This window comes from Sinohyriopsis cumingii, chromosome 5 (assembly GCF_028554795.1).
Source record: "Sinohyriopsis cumingii isolate HCF-2022 chromosome 5, ASM2855479v2, whole genome shotgun sequence".
NCBI classification, from domain to species: domain Eukaryota; kingdom Metazoa; phylum Mollusca; class Bivalvia; order Unionida; family Unionidae; genus Sinohyriopsis; species Sinohyriopsis cumingii.
Window position 1 is genome coordinate 69,549,348 of NC_142965.1, and position 20,481 is coordinate 69,569,828.

A 20,481-nucleotide genomic window follows, 5' to 3' on the forward strand; every position below is an offset into this window, starting at 1 on the left:
TTTAAAAGTATGAATAATATATTGATTCTAGCATTTTATAATTGTATAACTTTCTCTCTCTCTCTCTCTCTCTCGATTCGACATAACATTCGTCAACACAATGAAACAAGTAAGAAAGTCGCCAATAGCTTTGGACTCCAACTGTCATTTCAAGTGGGGGAAAAAACAAACTGGGCAGCCACTTGATATTCTGTCTGAACAACATGTATCACTACAGTCTGAAACTTAAATCCATCAAACTAAATTTCGACAAAATGCAATAGGCGGACAAAAGGCTATTAATTATTATTTTACAATTTTGCTTCTGTCTGTAACATAAGTACTAAATGTTTACCGAGTGCTTTCATTGCAAGCAATGCATCTCTTTAGCACACGCAGAATCTTAACCTATATCCATGTCATTCCCGACTGATATTATAACAAATTTCTGAATCTGCAACACGCCAAACAGTGCAGTGCTTCCTCCCAAACAAAGACAACGTGATGCACTGCTGCATTTCCAGTTAGCAAGACTCATCATGTGAAAACCGATGAACCAATTTCTAAACAATAAATTATTGTCCCTATGCATTTCAATATGGCTGCCTAATGTTAAATTCGCCGTGCCCTATGAAACGTTTTACCCTGTTTTACATAACATCTCTCTGGTCCTAAAGTGCCGCACTATACTATGTAAAGCACATATATACATAATTTGTTTCGTTTACCGGTATCTCCACATTTTGTAGTAAGGTTTCGAGTTTAATGCACAGTTGATAAATGGATTCGCCTGTTGTGGTCTTTCTCGGTAGTAAGTGAGGTCCGTGGTCTCGGCTTCTCGTATTATTGACCAGGCATCTACTTAAGTTTCAATGTGAGCCCCTCCCCCTAGTCATATGCCAGCAAGAGGCATGATTACAACCAAAACAAGAAATAAACACTGTGAATTTATATTATAAACATGGTACTCAAATGAATGCGAACAAATGATGCAGACTGGTAAATGCTAGAGTGAGATTTGCATCTACTAATAGTGCATGATTCATCTTTTAGAGACTGCACTTGAGTTCTCCAATTTATTTTTATGAACTTAAATAAAACTTGTTGATCCATTACGTGCCGGATGTTAAACTAAAATAGTTTTCAATTTTATATGCATGACGTGGTATCTCTCAGAGTCAACTTCTCAATTATGGAGAAACTGTTTACCTTTGAGAATATATCTCCTTTCATTTCGCAAGGGGAGTGGAGAACACATATTATTGTGTTAATACGTGCAGGGTTATTTCCCCTTGACTATTTTGCCTAAGCTTGTAATGTATCATATACTTCTGATGTAATTTGCATGTGCGTTATTATTCCAAAGCACAAATTGTCATTCTGAGGACACTGTAAAATGCAGCTAAGCACAGTTCCAAACATGATATAAAAAAACAAAGAAAAAGTTTGAAAGAATCGACATCATGCAAATATTATTTGTAATCCTCTGCCATCTCCAGTGACATTATGAGTCACAATTAGGCATGGCAAGTCACTGAACTTGGTCACTATCACTACCAGCCGAAATATAACTCTGTCACGGAACTGTGTATATTCATGAATATCTGGACTAGAATGTACTCGGGTTTCGTTTCTGTATGCAGCGTTACCTGAGGGTGGTTTATCTTTATCACACATTATTTCAATGTAGTGAGCTTGATTCCATGCTACACTAGCTAGGTGCTTACGATGGTAAAACCGATTTATCACATTTCAGAAAGTCAGGCCAGTAAACGGTCCACTTTACGGCGCAATATCTTCGGCTGTAGAGGTATGTGAATTGTATCTTCATATCTGTATTGTAGAATAAAATTGTTTTATTCTGATATATATTGTGTATTTGTTATTGTTCTAAAATGTGTAATGCAATGTTAGACTTTATTATAGTCTGTTTTCAAGTTCACCAGTATATAACTGAACAGAAGGATTGTATTCACATTAATGTTGCATGAATTAAGGGACTAGAGAATGCTACTTCAAGTTCTGTAAGATTCTCGTCAGACGCAGGTTCACATACGAATGTGATTATTATGATATATTTATACGGAAGTCCATATTATATGATTTTTACAAAATGATCAACTCCACTTAAGCACGTGCGTCACGTACGTCATTGCATGTTATACATGGCTGTGTCACTGATATTACACGGATTTAGATATTATATTTTCTGCTGAAAAGGAGTGAAGGGCTGAAGGAGTGACGGAGTGAGAGAGCGATAGTGACAGAACTATGCCTTATTTTTGCGTCTGCACCGTACTGTATGTAGGTGTTCTTTTAGCCGAGTTGCTAATTTGGGTTCGTGTATACCCGGTATGCTGCTGTCGGTGGTGATGTTGGCCCTGAGGAAGATAGTGGTCATCTTGTGGTGAGGGACCAAAACTTCAGGACCAATGGTTCTGCATGTAATAAGAGATTTTAGGCAGACCGTGAGGGATGGGACCATTCGTGATGGCTCCTTGACCATTCGGCAGGGCTGTGGGGCTGGAATTACCTTGTGGTTATGAATTGGACGCGGCAAGATATGCGTTCCAGTTTATATTAAATCAGTCATCACTATTTGAGTGAAACATTGTCATTCTTTATAAGAAAAAAGTTATCACTATTTGAGTGACAAAATGTCATTTTGTATATATAACCATTTATCACTATTCGAGTGAAAAAATGTCAGTGTTTTAAATATAGAACCAGTTATTATCACTACTGGAGTGAAACATTGTATCTGTTTATATGAAACCAGTGATCACTGAGTGAAATCATATTGTTTTGAAATTCGCGTATCATTGGTTGAGTGTTTCTTTTTGTGCTTAACTTTTTGTTTAATGTCATTTAATTTATTATTGTTGACTGTTTGTTTTATATTACATCTTACAAATCGTTCTAGTTAGAAACCGTACAATATTTGGCTATATTGTTTGTTATCGTTCAGTTATTTAACTCTGTACGCATCTTTGTGTTAAAAGTTCAGTCTTGGAATTTATGCGCACGAGTTTGGGGTACGGTTTTCTTTCTATCTTTAATCATCTATAAATAAACATCGTATTTTCGTTTATTATTCTTAGCGTCTTCGTTGTAATAATCCGACCCCAACCCACTTGAAGTATATCATATTTCATTCATTTTCACCATAGACTGAGAGTAACTGTCATATGTGCCATGTACATTGGTAGTAATCAATCTTAATTCGATTTTGTGTAACATATAACTTAGTATCAATGTGTGATTGGAATTTTTTTACGTAGCTTTAACAATTTTAGTTATATCGCTGCGATGTCTCGAGTGTTGCAGTTTATGGTGTTTTCTAGGACTGGGACATCATGTCTCACCCGGTCACATTATCCTGGCCGTAGGCCGTCCAGTCCTAACTTCTACCTCTAAATGCTGAGTGCCAAGCGAGGCTGCTGATTCTATAATTTTTCTAAGTCTCTGATATGACTCGGCCGGTGTTGGAACCAGCAACCCCCCACATACGAGGCGGACGCTCTAACCCCTTAGGCCACCGGTGTGGTAACTTGCCTTGGCCTGTCATATCAATGATAGGTAAGGAATTTTTTACTTTTACTTAAACAATCAATAAAGAAACGGGTCCAATCTTTCTCATCAGTACTGAAATACGACCTAATGCGTCAACATTTGTTTTTACGTTTTTATAGTCTTTATTTGGCATCCTATGTTAATGCGGCACGAGCGACCGATGTGTGTATTTTAACAAAAATTGTAGAACACGTTGTGAAATGGACTCCTACCTCTTGTTAAATGGTCTCTTGCCTGTTGTGAAATGAACTCCCACCTATTTTCAGTACAAGGTCATTCATGAAGTAATGATCTAATTATCATGTACATTTCTTTCAGGGACCGGCTTCCTGACAGAGAACATTATAACTCGTGTGTCATTTCCGGGTGTCTTCTTATGTTTTGTCATTTTTCTTTAAGCTGAACTTGCCTTCGGTAAGTATCCAGTATGTACAAGACCGTAATAAAAATATACATTAACATTGTCTCAGTCTCGTTGTCACAGACTTCTTATGGACACATATAATTGTCTTTTCACAGATAGGCATGTGTATGAAGTTCAAGTAACATTCCTTTACAGTCAGAGGCTTACAAAATTAAAAACTATTTCAAGCTAAACAACATTAACAACAAGACAAATTACATAATATTTATTGCTGGCAGCCACTAAAGTAGCACATATATTCACACACGGTATAACATAACTTGAGAGATTGCATACGAATTACAAAACTTCATGCAAACTAATGCAGGTATACACAGAATTCCACACTATTTAGCAAGGTAATATTCTGGACAAAACATACATGCATAAACAAAGACGCACAAAACACGTATGTTATTATTTATAAAGTTATTGTTGGCGTATTCGCTCCTCTTTCTACTTTTTTTTATTAATGTAGCTTTTATGTATGTACAAATTGATAGATAAGTTACTTCTATATATATATATATATATATATATATATATATATATATATATATATATATATAATGTGTGTGTGTAGTAGGTGCTAATTAGTTAATTATTCATGTACATATTTTTACTATACAATTAGGAATAGCCTAGCTATTTCCCTTTGACAATAAATGTGTATATAAATCTGTACTTTTGTTCTTGTCAAAATATATTTACTTAACGAAAATGGCATTTACATATGACCTTTGTTAATGACAGTCGAAAATTAATTATGTACATTTCATTATACATTTAAAGCTGTTCCAAGTTTTAATCAAAACCTCAGAGTGGTTGTGTGGTGTTCTCACGCGTTCCGCGAGTTGATAGAAATGAAAATGTTCGGTGGACGGGTAACCGAATCTTTCAAATGTGTGGTTGTAAAGCTTACAAGAGTTGTCTCCTCGCTTTATGATTGTGTCGCAATACTGAAGTGAACGCCGAAATATGCATCCATCGTCGAATTTATGGACGTAATCAGCAACAGAGACTATTCTTTCCTGCTGAACTAGTTTGAAAGTCGAGCTAAGCACCTTTAACCAAATCGTCTTTGCACTAGCTTATCAACTAACTGTTCCGTCAGTTAAGAGTAGAGATCAGGGAATGTCTGAAACGGGATTATCTTTTAATACAAAAAATATACTTTTTCAATCTGGTACGAGGTAAATGGTAACTGAAGTCGTCTTTTCAAGTATAATCCGATACGAAAGATATCAGATTAGAGCAGCTATAGTAAATAACAATCATTTCCCAATACGTTATAATTTTCGTCATGTAGTAACCCTGTCTGATTTTGTCAGCTCAGTTGACACCTTACATTACTGAGCTATTCAAACTCAGCGCATCTGATTGAAATGTGGTTTGACAAAATGTTTAAGTCTGGTTAGTTGACTAAAGCCACCAGACGGACCGTTTTTGAATGTCCCACCACCACCAAGAAAACGACAAATACTAGTTTCATTCGAACGTTGTTTAGAAAGGTTAAAATAAAGGTAGGTTAATATGTATTGAAGGAATAGTACTAACTACATCCCCACTGATGTCACTAACTACATCCCACTGATGTCACTAACTACATCCCCACTGATGTCACTAACTACATCCCCACTAATGTCACTAACAATATCAACCTTTATAACGGTGTATGACTGTATTACTATCTCACTTAAAGAAAATAAAACTCTGACAAAAACACTAAATATAATACTACTTCTGCTAGTACTAATACTAATAACTATAATTGCAACTACATGCATTAGGATAACCATCGTTATTGCCGATGACAGCAGCAACAGCATCATCACTGCAATAATATCATTTCCAACAACAGTGATACAAATCACCAAAGGAAATCAGTACATGTTCTATTAATTTTAGCTATTTATAAAAAAAAATAAACAAATAGGAATTAAATTACAGAGTTACTGTTCATTGTGTAGGTTTGCTATGTTTACTATGTCAACCTACGTTCATACCAATGATCTACCTAGTTTCATATACGTGTAAACTGGGGTGCACATGTACATAAACTTCGTGGATTTGAAGTCCATTGTTAGTAAGGGTTTTCACTGAACCGCGACTAATATATAATATGGGCTGTCTTTTAGTTTATCATAATCCGAAAGAAATATGTGGGTAGAGTGTTTAAAATTAACTGTTATTGAGTTTTTTTCCAAGCTAGTTATATAAATTTTTAAGAATCATCGTACTAAATAAGCTCTCAAAGTAAACCTACGTAAACACCATGATATTATAGATTCAATGACTTTAGATTTATGAATGCTCATTATAAAACCTAAATTTGATAGCAACGCAAGCCATGACGAACTTTTTGCCTTTTTACACCCTGAACAAATATGAGGGAAGCAATCAACAAGGCTGGTGTGGAAGGTAACAAGAAATAAAACAGTAAGTTAAACATTAAGAGGCTAGTGTTAGGGCTGGTCATCCTGATGTCAGAATAATATAACTGGGTGGGACACGATGCCACATGTCTACGGCATGATGCCTCAGTGCTAGACATCACTATAAACTGCCACACTGCAGGTATAGTAGCGATCTGCATGAAACATTGTTAAAGCTGATTTAAAAATTAAAATTGAATGCTTTTGTTTGATAAGAGTATTTTTTCCTTGTTAAGCCAGTCACTATCCAACTGTGTTTGTATCGCCTGTAAATTTTCATATCTTTATAATCAAATGCCTTTTGTAGAGTTTTCAAAAAGAAGTTTGCAACATGCGTATATTTTGTCATTTGTCATGAAAGTTTAAGGATGAAATGCTGAATTTTAATAAATAGCTGCGCTATTTAGTTAAAGGAGCTTACTCCTGAAACACGAGAGGTTCATTCAGGGATAATACACATTACTCCTGAAACACGAGAGGTTCATTCAGGGATAATACACATTACTCCTGAAACACGAGAGGTTCATTCAGGGATAATACACATTTCATTTGCATTAATGACATTTATTAATGACATTTATTAATGACACTGAAAACATAATTTCTTGAAACTTTTAATCGACGATGAGTGTAAACAGTACCATATTAAAACCTTAGGCCTAAGTGCTTTGAACGTAAGATTATTTATTGCCTGTATCAACCTTTTTGAGGAGGACTGTAGTGCCAGAAGTTTTTGCATACTGTGTTTATCATGCATCGGTCATCCAAATTTTAAACAGTCTCAAGCAAGACTTCCTACACCTATACTGGTTGTTCGTATTTCTTTTAGTATCACAAATAACTGAAGTAAAAGATTCATTGGGTACTTCGATTGGTAGGTTGGTATATCAGTGGCAGCTGTATTCATCATTTTAGCTGTTGTATTGGCGATATTATTCCAGACACGGATACGGAAAGACAGACAACATGCTGAAAGTAAGGTTGCCATCTAATGTCATCTCTTCTCTCTGTTTATATCAATGCACAAACTAATAAAGAATGAGTTTATAATCTTAGACAAGAGGACAAAATAAATGGCGTGTGTGTGAGAGAGATTCGGAATTTTAAAGTAGCTTTAACAATTTGTCAGTCGTATCACTATGATGTATGCATTGTGGCTGTATATAGTGATGTCTAGCACTAGGGCATCATGCAGCAGACATGTAGCATCAGGTTCCATCCAGTGTTAGACCTGTAACATCATGTTTAATCCAGTGTTAGGACTGGTCGGCCTTGTGTCAGGATAATGTTACTGGGTGGGACATGATGCTACATGTCTGCGGCATGATGCCACAGTGTTAGACTTCACTATAAACTGCCACACTGCATATATCGTAGCGATACGAATTAAAATTGCTAAAGCTATGTTAAAAATCGAAATCAAACACACCCCCACACATACACAAACCACGCTTTATAGTTTAGAGCTGATTTGCACAATGTGATTTGCGTTTTGTCAACTTAGGTTTTTTAAGAGCCATTTTTGTATATTTGACCATTTGTTTATTTTCACGTGCTGGAAATTAAAGAATGCTGCAGATAGATGCCATTTATTAATAGCGTTGCTACAAAAAGAACAAGATGTCTTAAACATGTTTAAACTGAGGGTACCATTAAATGAAGACGACTGATGCACGATTATAAATGTCTGTCTTAAATAATCATTGCTAGACATTATAATTATCTTTTATTTTCCGATAGCATTCCTCATCCTGAAAGAGAAGAAGACATGTGAGTAAAATATTATTTGTACACAAATAAGCGATCTATTATGTCGTCAGTAAATGAAACCTACTTATATGAGTAGTAAATGGGGGCACCCTAGCGTCAAGGGGAATTAGCATTACAAGACCCCTTGGGCAACTCTAGCGTCAAGGGAAAATTAACATGGAGAGAAATCGTGGGTCAGATTAGCGTCAAGGGAAATTAACATGGAGTAAAATCGTGGGTCACTCTAGCGACAAGGGGAATTTAACATGGAACTATAGTGTGGGTCTGTCTAGCGACAAGGGGAAATTAACATGGGAATAGAGTTTGGGTTTGTCTAGGGACAAGGGGAATTGAATATGGGATTTTTTTTTTTTTTAAATTTAAATTTAAATTTAAATTTAAAAAAAGGGGTAGGCAATGGAAAGGCTATCTCTTTTCGAGAAATATGGCTGGCCCTGAAAAGGGCCTTTGGGTTTATGTTAATATTAATATTAACATAGATGGCATCTGTCACATCTTCTTCTTCTTCTTCTTAAACTCCTTCTGACTGCCGGTCCATACACAAGTACCCTCTTGAGACATCCTTGTCTTTCTATGTAAACTCTCCTCATCAATTAACTAGTATCTGTCCTATCAACAACAGTCCACTTGGACCTGACATACATGAGCATGTCCGTCCTAAACATCATGGAAGACACAAGGGTGGATGACTCAGCTGTGGTCCACATCTTGAAGCGACGAGAATAGGTGAATCAATGCAGTGAACTGCGCTTGTTTATAGGTACAGGAAGGATTGAAACGGATTGAATTCATTCACCAATCCGAACACGCGTTACAAAATTCAGTCACCTCGCATCCAATCCGAAGAGAGCAGTCTGTGACGTCACGTGGTCTATATAGATTCGTTAGCGCTTGTGTGCAGTCAATCTATGCGACAGTGATTCAACATGACGGAAACTCAGAAAACGATCCATTGGGGTGCACCAGCAGGGGAGACTGCCCAAGGGAACCCGGACTTACTTTCAGAAGAGGTACATTGGGATTTTGTGGATTTTCTTACCTCGCAAGAATTTGTTCCGGAACCTTCGTTACCTTCTTCATTACCGCAAGTGGAGAATTTTAGACAGAGACAGAAAGAAGAATTGGAGAAATTTATGCAACGACAAAAGGAAGCGGAACAAGCTTTTCTCCTACAGCAACAGCAACAGCAACAAGAAGAGGTAAGAAAAAAACAACAGCAACAACAGCAAGAAGTAGCAGCAAAGAAACAAGAGGGTGAAAATCAAACGGCTACGGTACTGTTGGACATTTTAGCGGAGTTAAGAAGTCTGAAACAAATGTATCAGACTTCTTTATCACGGCCGAAGAGAATACGACCTTCCCGAGCTAAACACGCCAACCCTGTGACTAAGCCTATCGTACCACCCTTAGTGATTTCAACCCAATCATCAGAAGTAGGCCTTGGCCGTGGCAAAGGCTTAAGGCAGTTAAAGTTGATTGGTTAAGCTCACCCCTACACCAAAATAAAAAGGCCCTTTTCAGGGCCACCCACATTTCTCGAAAAGAAATACAATTTCAATTTGCCAATAACTCAAAAATAAACCCCACCCATTTTACCCTTATAGTACGTGTCTGTGTATGAGTGGGTGAGTGTAGCTTCTTATTTTAAAATCAAAACTCAAAGACACTTACCTTATATCATTCATGTATTCTTTTATCCATTTTTTACAATCCAATTCACAGCACAACACTTTAATTGAAAGTTCATTGACTTCTTCTTTCTCCTTGTTTAGTCTCTCTGTTTTTTGAATTTCTTCACCGTTTTTTCCTCATTTTCTTCCCTTCTTCTTTTCTTCTCCTGTTTCTTTGCTTCTTTTAAATAGAATTGTCTTCTTTCTTCCTCTGAAGAATCCCTCTCTTCTTTCGAAGAATCCCTCTCTTCTTCCGAAGAATCCCTCTCTTCTTCTGAAGAATCCTTCTTTTCTTCTGACTCCTCTTGTTTCTTTTTTGGGCAATCTGGAGACCAATGTCCTTTTTCTTTACAATAATAACAGGTATCTTGACTTTTGTCTTTTTTAGCCCCCGTTTTTTTTTCTTTTTTGACGGTCTGGACACTCTGAAGACCAATGCCCTTTCTTCTGACAGATATAGCAAGTATCCTGACTCTTATCTCGAAAGGAAGGAGAGTAGTCTGTCGGCTGGTCTGAAGAGAATTTTCTATTGACCCCTCGCAAAGCTCTGACGAAACGTTCGATTTGGCTAGTCTCTTCCATTGTTCTCCTCGGTTTGAGAGTGAAATGAATAGTGAAAGGACAAGACACAACCTTTTTATATACGCTGGTTTGCCATGACTATAAATTAGTCTATGGTATTTGAACTTGAGTCATTTGACGTTTTGCACTCAAGATGAAACGATCCTATTCATTCGAGAAGAAAGAAGAAGAAGAAAGTAAGAGGCAGAAACGTGATCTATCGCCTCGTACCAGGGCTGAAATCTTGGCACAAATTCATGCCAGTGATTTTGAAGAGGACATGAGTGAACCAGAATCCGAACCCTCTAAACCAAGTTCACCACCCTTAGTCAACCCTGAAAAGTACTATTCCATTCGAGAGACGGAAAAACGCTCCTCTAGAAAATTTAGAACCACGGCTTACACCTACACGGTGAAGTTTAAAGATTTCAAGGCCGACGTACCCTTGGAGAAAGCAGAAGGGTTTATCACCGAGATGTGGGATTCTTTGCTCACCGCACTCAAGCGACAATGTCAACCCAAAGAAGACGATCGCTTGACACTATCCATAGATCACGACGGTTTGAAATCCCCTGTTTGGATCGAGTTTAGCAGACCCGCAGAACTAACCCCTTCCAAAATCATGGACAAGATTCAACACGTACAACAATCTAATGACCAGTTTGACATCACCGATGGTAAAGCCACACTGAAAATGGCCCACGTCTCTCTTCCTCAAGGGACAGGACGCAAAAAGATGTTATTGGTGGACAACCTTCGCAACACGAAAACAAGTCTCGTCCGAATTCCCAACCCTCAAGACCAGATGTGTTTAGCCCGTGCCATCGTGGTGGGACGAACCTATGCCAACAAGAACGACACGGTAGAATGGAAAAGAACCTGGAAAACTATTCAACAATCCGATCGAGCCAAACAACGAAACGAAGCAGAACTCCTGTTACAACAAGCCGGACTGTCCAAAGACACACCCTGTGGAATTCCTGAGATGCAAAAATTGCAAGATGCCCTAGCTCCACGCTACACCTTGAAAGTGCACCCTCAAGAAATGCGTGGAACTCTGTTGTTTCGAGGCCAAGATTTTAAGGACCGAAAATACATTCATGTCTATTATCACGATGAACATTTCGATACCATTACCAGTATCACTGGATTCCTGGGATACAGTTATTATTGTGAGAAATGTGATTATGGTTATAACAATCGAGAGCAACACAAGTCTTGTGGATGGAAATGCCCAGGATGTTTGGCCTCTCCACCCTGTCTGAGCGAAGAACCAGTGCCTTGTTCAACTTGTCTGCGCACGTTTGTCAGCCCTACCTGTTACCAGCAACATTTGAAAACACAAGGTTCACAGAAGAAATGTGCTTGTCAACTCCTGAGATTGTGCCCTACGTGTGGACAAGACATACGTACCAATAGTACCAAGGCACACGTATGTCGAGGAAAGAAAAAATGTCACATTTGTCACCACATCGTGGACTTGGAACACGAATGTTACGTGCAAAAATACCAACCCCCACCAGAGGAAGAGGACGGTCACAAGAAGAAAGGCAATTTCATCTTTTTCGATTTCGAATGCATGCAAGAGACTGGCATTCACATTCCTAATTTCTGCGTGGCTCATCGAGCGTGCGAGAAGTGCATTCAAGAACATATCTTCAGTCATTGCCCTCACTGCAGCAAGATTCCTGGAGGACGTGAAAAAATCTTTCGAGGACCAAACACGTTAGCCGATTTTGCCCAATGGGTCTTAGACCCCATCGACAAGACATGGAGCAAAGAGGACATCGAACGTTACGGAGATTGTCATCGTCATGCCACGGTGATGGCTCACAATTTCTCCGGATACGATGGACAGTTTCTTCTCAGATACTATACGGAACAAGGCACCGAACGTCCTAAAGTCACTTTGAACGGAGCCAAAATCATTTTCATGCAAGTGGGACAAGTACAGTTTAAAGATTCGATGAGTTACTTGGCCATGCCTTTGAGTCGAATGCCTAAAACGTTTGGAATGACAGAAATGGCTAAAGGGTACTTTCCACACTTTTTCAATACGGAAGCCAATCAACATGCCGTTCTACCCCATTTACCTGAGGCTCACTATTACGACCCCGACAACATGCGTACCGAACAACGAGAAGCTTTCTACGCTTAGTACCAGGCTCATGCCTCTGACCCCTTCGACTTTCAGGAAGAAATGTTAAAGTATTGTCGTTCCGACGTGGACATTTTACGACGTTGCTGTGGAAAATTTCGAGAACTGTTCATGGAACACGGAGGGGTCGATCCTTTGAAAGAAGCTTGCACCATTGCCAAAGCGTGTTCCTTAGTGTACCGCCAACGATTCATGCCTGAAAACACCGTGGCTGTCATCAGTCCTCAAACGACCCACTATGTCAAGCGTCAATACTCGGTCAAAGCCCTACGTTGGTTACATTACTTGTGCGACAAGGAAGACAAATGGATTCAGCATGCCCGCAAAGGAGGAGGCGAAAAGACCATCGGAACGTATTCGGTAGATGGCTGGGACTTAGAAAACGCCAAGATCGTGTACGAGTTTAACGGTTGCTTATTTCACGGATGTCCCATCTGTTACCCTGACCGTGACACTAAAAATCAGTTTTTGCAACGAACCATGGAAGACTTGTACCAGGACACTTGTCAGCGACGCCTAAAGTTAGAACAGCAAGGATACCAAGTGGTGGAAATGTGGGAACACGAGTACGATCACCGTTTGAAAACCGATCCCGAGTTTAAACGCCTCGTGGAAAGTTACCAGTTCATGGACCCGCTGAACCCGAGGGATAGTTTGTACGGAGGAAGGACCAATGCCACCTGTTTGCTGTACCAAGCCGACGAAGAGAAAGGAGAACAAATCAAATACTTGGACGTGTGTTCGCTGTATCCCTACGTGTGCAAATATTGTCGCTTTCCTGTAGGGCACCCGCAATTGTTCACGGAACACATCGACCTGAAAAACATTCAACAATACGAAGGCTTGATCAAGTGCTAAATTTTGCCTCACAAGGACTTGTACCACCCCGTCTTACCTCACCATTGCCAAGGCAAACTGATGTTTCCTTTGTGCCGTACTTGTGCCGAAACGTGCAACCAAGATCAGCCTTGTCAGCACACCCAGGAAGAACAGGCTTTGACGGGAACCTGGGTCAGCGTAGAATTGTTCAAAGCTCTGGACATGGGATACCAACTGTTAGAAGTGTACGAAATTTGTCACTTTCCCAAGACACAACAATATCAGAAGGCTGGCCCCACTCAGAAAGGCATTTTCGCCGACTACGTGGATGCCTTTTTGAAACTGAAGCAAGAAGCCAGCGGCTATCCTTCCTGGTGTTACACTCCCGAAGACCAAATAAAATTCAAAGAGAAATACTATGAACAAGAAGACATCACTTTAGACCACATTGAGAAAAACGAAGGAAGGCGATCGTTTGCCAAAGTGATGTTAAATTGCTTGTGGGGTAAAATGGCACAACGACCGTGTTTACCCAAGACGGAATATTTGACAGAACCTTCCCGCTACTTCCAGATGATTCACGACAAAACCAAATACATGAAACATGTGGACGTCGTTCGAGAGGATTTGATTTTGGTCAATTACGAAGAAGATCTGGACTTTGTACAAGACGACCCTTTTGGAAATGTCATCATTGCGGCTTACGTGACAGCTCATGCTCGCTTAAAATTGTACGAAGCTTTAGAACTGTTAGAAGAACGCGTCCTGTACTTTGACACGGACAGTTGCATTTACATCCATCACCCGATTCAACAGCACCCTGACATCGAAGGAGACCGTTTAGGAGCCTGGACAGACGAGCATCCCGACGACAAGATTCTAAGTTTCTTCAGTGGTGGTCCCAAAAATTACGGCTACGAATACCGGGACAAACAAGGAGAAGTGCACACGACGTGCAAAGTGAAAGGACTGACTCTGAACCATCGTACCAGTCGAGTGGTCAACTTTGGGGTATTGAAAGAAGCCTTGCAATCGGGAGAGGATGGAAACTTTAAAGTGACCACTTATCAACCGAACAAGATTGTACGTTTGCCCACTCACCACATCGTCAGTCGGCCCCTGGAAAAAATCTATCAAGTCGTGTACCAGAAGCGAGTGAGACTTCCCAATCACTTTACGTTGCCGTACGGTCACATCGATATTGGTCAGCATATAAAAAGGGACAACGTCCAAGACCAATAGTTCATTGTTCATTGAAGTAACTTACCATGTCGTTGACGAAGAAGAAACCAGATTGGTTAGGAGTCAAATGTTGGACATCACCGAGACCAGGGTTCTGAGGCTTGGACACAAGAGGTGGCCCAGTATGCACGAGAGTTATTCAAGGAAAAAAGTTACTTTTCAACCTGTGTTAGTGACGGTGCCAGAAGAACCCGTCACCCAGGACAGGACTGTCGTGGACAGGCCTGAAAGACCCTTTCGGGAGGACACTTGTGTGACCTTACCCCCTACTATAGAACTGGTTAGAACTTTACCCAAAACATGTGGTTGTTGTACAGACACTTGTATTTTATTCCACGTTCATGTGCCTTTTATTCTTGTACTTAAGCCTTTGGCTTTTATGTATTTTTGTCTTTCGTATTCATGTTTGAAAAAAACATTCAATAAACGTGTTCTGAAAAAGTATATAAACTCTTGTCTTGTTTGTTTTTTCGTGTCACAAGTGACATTCCTCACACCATGGCTACCTCTACTGTCTCTGCTCCCTCTTCCTCTACTGTCAAAGTCATCGACGAACACTTAGATCGTGCCAGTTGGGAGGCTTTGTATCTTCGCCATCCCTTTAACATGCTCATTGCTGGACCTAGCGGTTCTGGCAAAACTGAATTCGTCAAACGTTTGATCGAACATAAACATCATTTGATCGATCGGCCACCTCAACGGATCGTGTGGTGTTACAAAGAGTGGCAATCGGCGTACAGCCTCTTGCGAGAAAGTCAAGGCGATTCCATCGTGTTTGTGGAAGGCATTCCTAAAGAAGACGACGGCATCATCTCTGACTCCCGTCAAACCCATTTGGTCATTTTCGACGACATGTTAGGAGAAGACGAAGAAGAAATTAAACTGTGGTTCACGCGCAAAGGGCATCACCGTAATGCCAGTGTCGTTTACATCACCCAAAATTTGTTTCAACAAAGTAAAGCCCATCGCACCATCAGTCTCAATGCGCATTACGTGGTCTTGTTTAAAAGCCCTCGAGATAAATCGCAAGTGCAAGTCTTAGCCAAACAGTTAGGAACGCCTTGGCTGACTCAGGCGTACGACGATGCCACTCAAACGCCACACGCCTATTTACTCGTCGATTTGAAACCTACGACTCCCGAGGATTTGCGATTTCGTACCCACTTGTTTCACCACTGGTGCCAAGACGGAGGGCCTATCCTGTACACGTCTCCGTCCTCGACTTCATTTCACTCCCCATAAAAAAATCTATAAAAACCTCAGACCCTTTTTCGTCTGTCTCACACAGTGTGAACATGACGTCCCTTCAGTCGCATCTTCCCGTCAAATTGATTCGTGCCTTGTATGGCATCAGTCGAGAAAAAAATCCACAAACACGAGCTCGTGTCTTAGAAGCTAGTCTCAAAGAAGTCTTACGATGGTTCACGGTGACGGCACGTCAATTACTCCAAGGAATCATTCAGATTCCTCATCAAACCAAACGCTTTTTCGATCGAAACAAAGTCGCTTTGGTCCAACTGGCCGATCCCCGCATCGACACTCAAACCAAAAAACAAATCATTTTGAAACCTGGAGGGAGCGGTACTCTAGGAGGGGTCATCATTCGCTCACTCTTAAGATGGGATCCTAATGCCCCCAAAGTTATACCCAAGACAAAAGTCCAACGAAGCCCCAAGAAGAAAAAGGCCAGGTCCCCAAGGAGAACTTCTCCAGTGGCAGGACCCTCCTCTGACCAGACACCACCACCACCCCGGAAAAAGAAAAGAAGCCCCCAGAAAAAGAAAAGTCCACAGAAGAAAACTAGTCGCAAGAGAGGCACTTCGGCCAGGACGCAACCTTACACTCGCAAACCACGACCTGCCACGGCGGTGACTGCGTCTTCGGCAGCTTCACGTTTGTCCACTTCTCCGTTAATGACACCCAGAACTGAAGAGTACTTGGAGACGTTGATCACACCAAGAACTTCTCCGTTGATGACCCCCAAAAGAACTTCCCCAGTGGCAGGACCTTCCAATTTAGTGGCAGTGGCTGCTGCTCACAAAGTACCTTCTCCCAAAATCAAAGTTCAAGAAAGATCGGGCATGTTACAAAGTTTACTGGATTTGTCCAAGCAAGAACTGGCTCGATTTAGTCCGTTACGTACCCCTGCACGACGTGTCATGCCTGTCCTCAAACTAATACGACGTAAAGACAATCAGTGGCGACGCGTTCCAGTATAAAAAAGGCCTGTGACCAAGTCGGGTATCAGTGTTTTTTGGTGCTCCTGAAGACTCAAAGATGTCACCCTCCAGAAAACCCCAAGGAAAGAAAAGGAAAGGACTGCCACCACGTTTAGCCAAACATGGGGACATGTTATCTGTCCTGTCCAAAGCTTCTCCACCCCTACGAAAAAAACTCATTCAAACGGCCTCCAAAGAGGTCATCGATACCGTGTGCGAATGTTGTTTGAACGTTTTGAAAGGCACGATCCCTTTGTCCAAACACCAGAAACAATGCTTAAGCAAGCATCGTCACGTTCTTCGCCAAATGGTTCAAAAGAAAATTCCCATTCGTCAAAAAAAGAAGATGTTAGTGCAACGTGGAGGTATTTTACCTCTCTTGTTAGGCCCCATACTGAAAGGAGTCTTGGGAACCATGTTGGGAGGACTGGTGGGAGCAAGATAAAAAGGCCTCGGAAGTTCCAAGATCTCAGAATCGACCCCTGACAACCCCATGGAAGGACGAAAACTAGCTTTAGTGCCTTACAAACGATGGATGGAATACCATCGGTGGCAAGAACAACACACCCCGCATTTACCTCCCAATCCCCATTTGAGCGAGATGTCCCAGTTAGAACACGAATTGCAGTCCTTGATGGATCGCCAAGATTTGTCCGAAACAGAAAAATCGCAAAAGTACGGTCAACTCTTGCAACGACTGCAACTCTTTCACCAGAAAGCTTTAGACGAAACAGCTCTACCCACTCTGAAAGATTTTAAGACCTTAATGAAAAGTCCAGCACCATCACCAGTACCAGTACCAGTACCACCAGTACCCGTGACCAAGACAGAAAAAGGAGAAGAAGAGGAAGGGTTTCAAACTCCACCAGAAAAAGTACGCAAGTTAACAACACCACCTACCTCCAGAATTGGATGGATTAAAAAGATGATGGCCACCCCTTCTTCCTCACAAGAGAAAAAGAAAGTGAAGACAGAAGTGAAGACAGAAGTGAAACAAGAACCGATATCCCCCGCTCAGACATCCTTCTCCTCTTCGACACCTATTGCTAGCCGCACACGCAAAGCATTGCAATCCAAGAAAATACCCCAAGAGAAAAAGAGTAGCATCCTCCAAGAGTGGGTGTCTTATTAACACACCAACCAACACAAAAAAATGGAAAAAGTCTTAGCCAGCATTTACTACGATCCCTCCCATCCTGCAGGTTACGCAGGAGTTCAAAAATTGTATCGTGCTGCCAAAACGCGACTGAAAAGTCTCCGTTTACCTCAAGTGCAACGATGGTTACAAGAACAAGCTACCTACACTTTACACAAACCCATTCGACGCAAGTTTGCCAGAAGTCGCACCCGAGTGGAAGGCATCGATCATCAATGGCAAGCCGATTTAGCCGATGTCTCTCATTTGGCCAGCTACAATCGTGGCTACACATATTTGTTTTGTGTCATCGACGTCTTTTCCAAATTTGCCTGGGTCGTGCCCTTGACTTCCAAATCGAGCAGCGAGTTAGTGCGAGCCCTGCAACGGGTGTTGAAACAAAGCGGTCGTCACCCTCTTCGATGGCAAACGGACAAAGGCACCGAATTTCTGAACCAAGCTTTCCAAAAAGAATTAAAGAAACGTGACATTCATTTTTTTACCACCGAGAATCCCGAAACCAAAGCCAGCATCGTGGAACGTTTTCAACGCACTTTGAAAGAACGCATGTGGAAATATTTTACGCATCACCACACTCTGAAGTACATCGACATCTTACCGCACCTGGTGCAAGCGTACAACCAATCTTACCATCGAAGCATCGGACGTGCCCCGCAAGACGTGACTCCCGACAACGAAGTGTTGGTGTTTGAGCGCCTGTTTGGTACGTCCCCGACGAGGGCTGTCCCCAAGAAAAGCGGAGAGTTGGCCGTAGGAGATTGGGTGCGCATTGGCAAAACCAAACGCACTTTCGACAAAGGTTACTTACCTAACTGGACGACCGAATTGTTTCGCGTCACTGGACGAGTGCATGGCCGTCATCCTGCCGTCTATAAATTGGAAGACATGAACGGAGAAGTGCTCAAAGGAACGTTTTATTTGCCCGAGTTACAACGTGTCACCAAAAAAGAAGACGACGTGTACGACATCGAAAGCATTCTCGAACGCAGAACCCGTAAAGTGGGCAAACGACGTGTCAAAGAAGTCAAAGTACGTTGGAAAGGATATCCACCCAGTTTTGATTCTTGGATCTACGCTTCGCAAGTCATCGACTATAAAAAGAAGTGACCATCATGCCCTTTCACACAGCAGACACAGCTACGTCGACCACTCCTCCTTCACCTAGTTCTTCTGTGCAAGATTTACAAAAACAACCCTTGTGGGTGTGGTGTGGAGAACGTGTGCCTAAAACGCAAATCGTCTTTTCTGCCAAATCTTCGCGGTGTATTGTGTCATCGGGGCAGCCATCGCCAATTTGAGTTTGCAACAAGGAGACAAACAATTGTGGACCATTTTATTGAGCAGTTGCATCGGTTACCTGCTTCCTAATCCCTCCCTGAAATTCACCTCGAACGGGAACCCCGGGAACCTTGTGTCCAGTGCCAGTGCCAGTCACCACTTCAATCACAACCAGAACCCCATTTTAGACGGAGACACGCCTCTGACGTCCAGTAACCCCTCGGACAGCCACAGAACTCTGGAATTATGAGTCACCAAAACCAATTTTACTTAACTTTACCCAGTGACAGTTCCATGGAGGTGTTTCCCAAGAACACGTTGTGCTGTTACACGGCCAAATTACCTCAGGCCATCCAGTTAGATCACGAAGCCCATTGGGAAGAGGCTTTAGTAGAAATGATTCACCCGACCCAAGTCCTCAATGTCCTTCCCAATCAAAATTTTTTTGATGTGGAAGTTCATGACGAGCAAATGCAACAGTGGATGGATAGCATTGTCAAATATGACAAGAAAACCCGTACACAAAAGTACACCACCTATCACTTGTTCATTCCCCCAGGCTATTATTTTAGTGGTCAACATTTGGTCAGCACCATAACCTCCAGGTTTAATGTCGTGTTTCTGAAAGCTTTGAAGCATGTCAACAAAAATGTCACCATGGAGTACCACAAAACAGCTCGTCGCTTCTTGATGAAATTTGAACGGAGTAAAATCCTGTCCATTTTATTTTGTCCTGAATTGTATGACATGTTGGGCGGAGACATGGACATGAGAAAGACCATGATCAAGAAAAACGATTTACCCATCGTTTACGACAACGAGTCTTTTAGCAAGTTATTTCGTGCCCCGGTAGAACTGAACCAAGGACTGAATTTGATGTTCGTGTATTCCGATGTGGTGGAGTACAACGTGGTGGGACACACCTCCGTACCGTTACTGCGTGTCATTCCTTTCAAAGTGGATTCTTCCACGAACACTGACGAGGAAGGTGGAAACACTTACCACGTCCACCGCGAATTTGTCAATCCTCACTATTTGCCTGTCAGTAAGTCGTATTTGGACACGGTCAACATTGCTATAAAAGGAGATCTGGGACAAAATATTCCATTCACCAAAGGAAAAGTCACGGTGAAACTCCATTTTCGAAAACGGTTCTCTCACGACTCTTAAGTCATGTATCCAGTGTACCGAGGGGTTGCTCAACAGCGAGGACACGGC

General features: G+C 41.3%; 1 long non-coding RNA gene across 1 annotated transcript in view; it reads left to right on the forward strand.

Annotated features, from left to right (window-relative positions):
* The first annotated feature begins 3,868 nt into the window (after positions 1–3,868).
* LOC149799390 (uncharacterized) overlaps positions 3,869–20,481 on the forward strand; it is a 30,993-nt gene continuing 14,380 nt past the window's right edge. The window contains exons 1-2 of the long non-coding RNA XR_016420900.1: positions 3,869–3,966; positions 8,131–8,160. This is a non-coding gene — a long non-coding RNA (uncharacterized LOC149799390). The remainder of the gene's footprint in view (positions 3,967–8,130; positions 8,161–20,481) is intronic.